Source organism: Lactuca saligna, chromosome 9 (assembly GCF_052625555.1).
Source record: "Lactuca saligna cultivar CGN05327 chromosome 9, ASM5262555v1, whole genome shotgun sequence".
Classification (NCBI taxonomy): Eukaryota; Viridiplantae; Streptophyta; class Magnoliopsida; order Asterales; family Asteraceae; genus Lactuca; species Lactuca saligna.
The window spans coordinates 2,870,934-2,879,096 of record NC_136425.1 but is presented as its reverse complement, the minus strand read 5'-3'; positions in this window follow the sequence as shown (position 1 = coordinate 2,879,096).

Sequence of the window (8,163 nt, the reverse complement as noted above, 5' to 3'; positions counted from 1 at the left end):
AAAACATTGTCATAATTATAAAAGTGTCAGAGTACAATTTCCCAGGAAGATATCATAATGCGGAATACAAGCAGGTATGTGATGTACCGCTACCGCGCCAACTCCTTCCCCTTCGAAGAAGAGGTACCTGAAATCAAAATTGAAAACTGTAAGCACGAAGCTTAATGAGTTCCCCTAACCTACCACATACCATACAATCACATAACATGCATATATCGTCAGGCATATATGGGTGCCCGACCTACCCCTTCGGTCCTCTCGACTGGATACTGTCTAGCATAACTGGGAGCTTGCCTCCCCTTCGGTCCTCTCGACCAGATACTGACTAGCATATCTGGGTGTTGGTCTCCCCTTCGGTCCTCTCGACCGGATACTGGGGAATATTTCACCCCCTACTACTACCATATAACACACATATCTCATAATCTATCTAGCATGGCAGGTCATGACCGCCCCTTCGGCCCTATCGACCGGTAATCTGGGGACTATCTCCCCCTACTGTCACTAGCACATAGCAACATATCATACTAGCACATAGCAACATATCATACTAGCACATAAGCATATCACAGGTAGTAGCAACCTTAGATGAATATCACAGATACAATCATCCATCATACAACTCCTACTGGTGAGCCGACATTGTGGCTATAGACCCACCGCTACTGGAAGGTAACTCACCTCGTAGTAGCTGCTGATCTGTGTGGGAATAGTCTGTCTGCTGCTGCTGCTCCGGAAATCCTACCGCTGTAATTCCCACCAAACACTTAGTCAAATACTACTAACCGCCCTCAGGGTAAATTGTCCATTTACCCTTATCAAGTCATGAGCCAAGTCACAGTCAATTGCCAGTTGACCAAACTCGTCGAGTTGGCTTGCCAACTCGCCGAGTCCCTTTCTCTATACCCAAGTCCAATACTCCTTCATCCTACTCACCGAGTTGTATGAATAACTCGCCGAGTTCGCCTTCATCCAAAGAACACTCTAAGTTGTGACTCGCCGAGTTGTATAAACAACTCGTCGAGTTGTTCTTGAGACAAGAAGATTGCCATGAACTCGCCGATTCATGGAATTGACTCGCCGAGTGACTTCATGAGTGAGTCTGACTTCCAACCCACTGAGTCATACCCTATGACTCACTACTCCAACTCGCAAGCACAAAAAGGGGAACAACCCGGGGACTCGCGACCCGACTCGCCGAGTCAGATGAACGACTCGCCGAGTCTGCCTCATGCAAAAACTATACACACGATTTTGCTTGAATCCAGTCCATGCCATTCATAGATTTGGGTTCCTAGGGCCTAGTTTACACGTAAAGTTTCCAACTTTACGTGTAGATAATCACCAATGAAGGTTTTAGGGTTCAAAGTGCACCAAAAGGGGTAGATCTAGGACTTTCATGCAATATGACTCCATAAAGGCAGTAGATCCAAGCTCCAGGGACTAAATCAAGCCTAGATCTAAAGGCTAACAACTTATTACAACCCACAAAGCACAAACAAGCTTGGAGAATGGCTCAAGAAGGACTTTCATGAAGCTATTAGGGACTACAAGCTTGAAAATAGAGGGGAAACGAGCTATACCTCAAGGAAAATGTTGAGATGTCACAAAAATGCTTGGACTCCTTCTCCTCTTCTTGATCTACTCTTCTTTCCCCTCAAAAACTTCAAGAACACACCCAAAACACTTCAATCTCACAAGGAAAGGGCAAAAACGATGTTGGGGGCCCTGAGGGTGAATGGGGGCAAGCTTGGGGCGGAAATGAGGGTTTAAATAGGGTGCAAACCCTAGAAATTTAGGGTTTCATCAAACAGCGGTGACTCGCCGAGTCCAGAATATGGACTCGCCGAGTCGCCAACTTAAACGTGCCCCGGACCGCATCCCTACTCGGCGAGTCGGGCCTACAACTTGCCGAGTCCAAGGCTAAAATGACAAATACTTAGGTAAATTTTTACGTACCAGGGACCAGGTGCTACAAATCTCCCCCACTTATTTTAGACTTCGGCCTCGAAGTCTGCTGCCCGATCCTGAAACAGCTCGGGGTAATGCTCCATCATTTCTTCCACCGGCTCCCAAGTCCATTTCGAACCCTTGCGGTGCTGCCATTGCACTTTCACTAGCTCCACCCTCTTGTTCCTTAGATCCTTCGACTTCCGGTCGAGAATTGCGACTGGGCGCTCAGTATAATCCAGGCTGTCATCAACCTGTATATCCTTTAATGGCATCACCGCTGAATCATCCACGAGACACTTTCGCAGCTGGGAGACATGGAAGGTGCTATGGATCTGGCTGAGCTCGGCTGGCAGATCCAGCCTATATGCCACCTTGCCCAACCGGGCTACAACCATGAACGGTCCAATGAATCTCGGGCCCAACTTGCCCCGCTTCCTGAATCGAATGACACCTTTCCAAGGCGACACCTTCAGCAGAACCATATCCCCGACCTGGAACTCCAGGTCTGATCGACGCTTGTCAGCATAACTTTTCTGCCGACTCTGCACAGTCTGAAGCCTGCTCCGAACCTGCTGGATTCTCTCGGTCGTCTTGAGCACCACCTCGGTGCTCCCCATGACCCTCTGGCCGACTTCACCCCAGCATATCGGGGTCTTGCACCTCCGACCGTACAACATCTCGAATGGGGGACGGTCAATACTCGCATGGTAGCTGTTGTTGTACGAGAACTCAACCAAGGGAAGATAGGTACCCTAGCTACCACCGAAATCTAACACGCCCGCCCGCAACATATCCTCCAAAGTCTGGATAGTCCGCTCACTCTGACCATCCGTCTGCGGGTGAAAGGCGGTGCTAAAATGCAGACGAGTGCCCAACTCATCATGAAACCTCTTCCAAAACCTAGAAGTGAATCGCACATCTCGATCTGATATCACTGACACTGGCACCCCGTGCCACGCCACTATCTCCCTGATATAGATATCGGCCAACTTTTCGGCCGAGATACTCTCCGAAATTGAAATAAAATGGGTGCTCTTGGTCAACCGATCCACGATGACCCAAATCGAATCTACTTCTCGCGCCGTTCGTGGAAGCTTTGTGATAAAATCCATCGTAATATCCTCCCATTTCCACAACGGGATATCCAACGGCTGCATCTTGCCGTACGGTCTCTGATGCTCAGCCTTGACCTTCCTGCAGGTCAAACATCGCTCGACGTACCACACCACATCCCGCTTCATGCAGGGCCACCAAAAGTCCAGGCGAAGATCCCGATACATCTTCGTTTCCCCTGGATGAATAGAGAATCGGGATTTGTGCACCTTCTCCATCAAGATCTAGCGCACGCCTCCATGATACGGCACCCTCACCCTACGGTGTAGTGTCAATAACCCTCGGCTATCATAATCGAAGGAGGTGACTTGTCCCACTATATGCTCACTCTTCCGATGCTCCTCCTTCATAGCCTCCTGTTGAGCTTCCCGAATCTGCTCCAACAGGGGAGTCACCACAGTCATCCTCATGCAAACATCCCTGATCGGCGCCGCCTTGTGGCTAAGCGCATTGGCCACCACATTGGCTTTCCCCGGGTGGTAAAGGATCTCGCAATTATAATCCTTCACCACGTCAACCACCGACGCTGCCTCATGTTCAGATTCGGCTGATCCATGAGGTACCTCAAACTCTTGTGGTCCGTGTAAATGGTACAACGAACCCCGTAAAGGTAATTCCGCCATATCTTGAGGGCGAAGACCACCGCCCCCAACTCTAAATCGTGCGTCGGGTAGTTCGCCTCGTGAGGCTTCAGCTGCCTTGAGGCATAAGCAATGACATGCCCCCTCTGCATCAACACTGCGCCTAAGCCTGAGATCGACGCATCGCAATATACCACCAAATCCTCCACGCCCTCGGGCAGGGCTAAGATCGGCGCCTCGCACAACCTCTGCCTCAGAGTCTCGAACGCTGCCTGCTGCTCAGGCCCCCATCGAAAGACCACGAATTTCCTAGTCAACCGTTTCAGGGGTACGACTATCTTGGAGAAATCCTGAATGAACCTCCCATAGTAGCCTGCTAATCCTAGGAATCTCCGAATCTCAGATGGAGAGTTCGGAACCTCCCACCTCATCACGTCCTCCACCTTGGCCGGGTCTACTGAAATCCCGTTCTGGTTGACGAGGTGCCCAAGAAACTGCACCTCGCGCAACCAAAACTCACATTTGGAGAACTTGGCATACAAGCTCTCCCTCCTAAGGGTCTCCAAAACCTCCCTCAGATGCTCCTCATGCTCTTCCTGAGTCTTGGAATAAACCAAGATGTCATCAATGAAAACTACCACAGACCGATCCAACATCGGTCTACACACGCGGTTCATGAGGTCCATGAACGCGGCAGGAGCATTGGTGAGCCCAAACGGCATCACCACGAACTCATAATGGCCATAACGTGTCCAAAACACGGTCTTCTGTATATATCCTCCTCTCTAACCCTTATCTGATGATAGCTTGAACGTAAATTGATCTTGGAGAACCAAGATGCTCCCTGCAACTGATCGAAGAGGTCATCAATCCTCGAGAGTGGGTAACAGTTCTTCACCGTTACCTTATTCAGCTCCCGATAATCTATACACATCCGATGCGACCCGTCCTTCTTCCTCACAAACAGGATCGGGGCTCCCCAGGGTGAACTGCTCGGTCGAATAAAACCCTTGTCTAGCAGCTCCTGCAGCTGCGTAGACAACTCCTGCATCTCGGGAGGAGCCAACCGATAGGGTGCCTTGGCTATTGGAGCTGCACCAGGAATTAGATCGATCCTGAACTCCACTTGACGCTCCGGAGGTATTCCAGGAAGCTCCTCCGGGAACACATCAGCGTAGTCTCGCACCACTGGAACCTCGCTCACCGTCGCCTTACCCGTCTCCCGGGTATCCATAACATATGCGACATACCCCGCGCATCCCCGCTGAAGGTAACGCCTAGCTCTCGCTGCTGAACATACCATAGGTCCACGCTGTGGCCTCTCGCCGTGGATCACCAACTCTCCCCCGCTTGGGGTCCTGACCCGCACTAGCTGTTGTGCGCAATCTATCACCGCCCCATTAGGGCTCAACCAATCCATGCCTATAATCACCTTGTTCCCCCGCAATGGTATGGGGGACCAAATCCACCAAATAGCGCTCCTCAAATAACCTTAAAACACAATCCCTGAACACTGCGGATGCTCGTACCGATCGATCATTGGCAATCTCTACCTCTAAAGGGGAATCCAACATGCCCGAGGACTCAGTAAACCTCTTGCTAAGCGCAAGGGAAACAAATGATCGGGTGGCACCCGAGTCGAACAACACCTGAACCGGAATACCGTTCACATGGAACGATCCTAATGCATATACACAGAGCACATATCAATAACATAGCATCATAAAATAAAGTAGAGGGAAAGGATCATACCCGTCACCACATCGGGTGCGGCGCGTGCCTCTTCTGCAGTCAGCTGAAACGCTCGACTCCTCACCACTGGAGTCTCTGCCTTACCTTGCCGGCCATCTGTAATCCGCAGGGTAGCTGGAGCTGGCGCCTTAACCGGCGCTGTTGATGTCAACTGGGGGCAATTGGCCTTCTTGTGGCCCCTCTGGTTGTAGTGGAAACACAACAACTCCGATGTCTGAATCACAGGTGCAGGGGCGGTATCTGTGAAAATATAAACAAAAACTTACATCAAAAACCACCACAAACAAACATAATAAAAAACATATCAACTCTAAATGAGACAATCATCAAAATCAGGTTAAAATGACGAAAAACCTATTGAATCGAAACAAAAAACACCATTATCAACATAAAACGACAATTAATTAATTAATAAAAACATACATTATCAATAAAATGAAAAATAACTCGCATTCTAACATTTCATTTCGATTAAGGAAGATGCAACTTCGTTTATATTTTCTCTTGAAGACATTTACTGATTTCTCAATAACAGGTAAGAAACGAAAACTAGGGCAAAATGAGATAAAGAAAGAAAAAGAGGGTTTCCTGAGAGTTCGAATTGAGACTTCGATCGAGAAAGAAAAGAAAACAATAGGCGGTTACAGTATCGTAGCCTGCAAAATTCATATCAATCTTTGTAAAATTACAACAATAGTCCCACAATCGTAAATTAACGACGTTAGTTTAATAAGTTACCAACATAATTACAAATATGCCACCGCATAGCTTCAGAAACAAACATAAGCAAATCAAACGGTTATACACATATCTCACAATCTCTATTTTTTTATTTTTATTCTCAAGGGAACCAACATCTATATATATATATATATATATATATATATATATATATATATATATATATATATATATATATATATATATATATATATATATATATATAAAATTACAAAAATGGTTCCTGTGGTTTACCGAAAGTTACAAAGTCAGTCATTTTTTTTTTTGATGCAAATGGTCCTTATGGCTTGTAAAACTTGCACAAATGGCCCTTTTCACTAACTCTGTTAGTATTCTGCCATTAGGGACTAAATTTATAAGAACATTTTCGTCTTTTCAAATATAGATGGACTGAATTCGTGATATTTGATAAACCACAGAGACCATTTTTGTAATTCGTCTAAAAATAATAAAAATGCTAGAAAATCAGGGGAGGAGGATTCGAACTCGGGACCTCCTCCCCCTCACCCTAATCAAACTAAGCCTTACGCCACTAAGCTGCAGTCAAACATTGTTTTTTATTACTAAAATTAAATTTTATTACGTAAAATCGCAAAAAAGATAAATAAAAAATAAATTACAAATTGTTTTACATAAAACCTTTTTTTTAATAAAACAAAATGTACTTTTACGTATTGTAGAAAAAATAAAATTTTACAATTAGTTTATATGTTTTTTTACGTATTTATTTTATGTAAAATAATTTTTTATGTATTTAAAAATACATTTTCGTACAATAAGTTATTAATAAAACAAAATGTATTTTTACGTATCATAGAAAAAATAAATTTTTACAATTAGTTTATATGATTTTTTTTATTTAAAATGATATTTTTATGTATTTGAAAAGGGAATATGACTTATCAAGGTAATCAACTTTTCGGTATGTTTACATCTGGGTAACTATCTTTTTTTTTTTGTACATATCTAGGTAACAAACTTTTTGGAAGTGTTCACATATGACCATTATGACCTGCTATAGCAGGTTAAATCCTAGATGTGAACGCTTTCACCAAGTTTGTTATCTAGATATGTACAAAAAAAAAATAGTTACCTAAATATAAACAAAATGAAAATTAAAAATTAAATTACATGAATGGTTCCTGTGGTTTGCGGGCATTTGTGGTTTTGGTCGCTAATTTATTTTTTTTAACTTAAATGGTCCATAATATTTATTTTTTTTGTGCGTTTGGTCCCCGTCTTACCTAAAAATACTATTGTGCCCTTATTAATTAATTTTTTTAATTAATTTTCTTATCTATGTATTTTTTTTTTATATATTTAAAAAAATTAATAGACCACACATATTTGTATCTCTCCTCGGATGATCTCTATTGTTTATTTTTAATTAATTTATTTTTTTTTAACTCGGATGATCCTTATTGTTTATTTTTGTTACGCGTTTGGTCTCTGTGTTATCTAAAAATACTATTTTTCCCTTATTAGTTTTTTTAATTAATTTTCTTATTTATGTATTTATTTTTTATAAAAAAATTAATATACCCCACATATATGTATCTCATCACCGTAAACCTGAAACCACATTTGAGAAATTTAATTTGAGTCTTATCATTCACCATCTCATCTCTGATCATCCCCATCTTCTATTTCTTTTCCATCTTTAGTAACATCGACGTCTTCACCGTCATTCTTTTTTTTTTGGTACTTCAACTATGGCGAACCAACACCATAACCTACTGTTTCTTCATCTTTAGTGGGTTGTGGTGTTGATTCGACGGAGTTGAAGGACCGAAAAAAGAAGTGATGATGAAGACGTCGATATCACTAAAGTTGAAAAATAAATAGAAGTTGAGAATGATGAAAGATGGAATGGTGAGGAGATACAAATATGTGAGGTCTACTAATTTTTCTTAAACATATAAAGCATTAGTACATAAACAAGAAAATTAATTAAAAAAAATAATAAGGGCACAATAGTCTTTTTAGGTAAGACAGAGACCAAGTTCATAACAAAATTAAATAG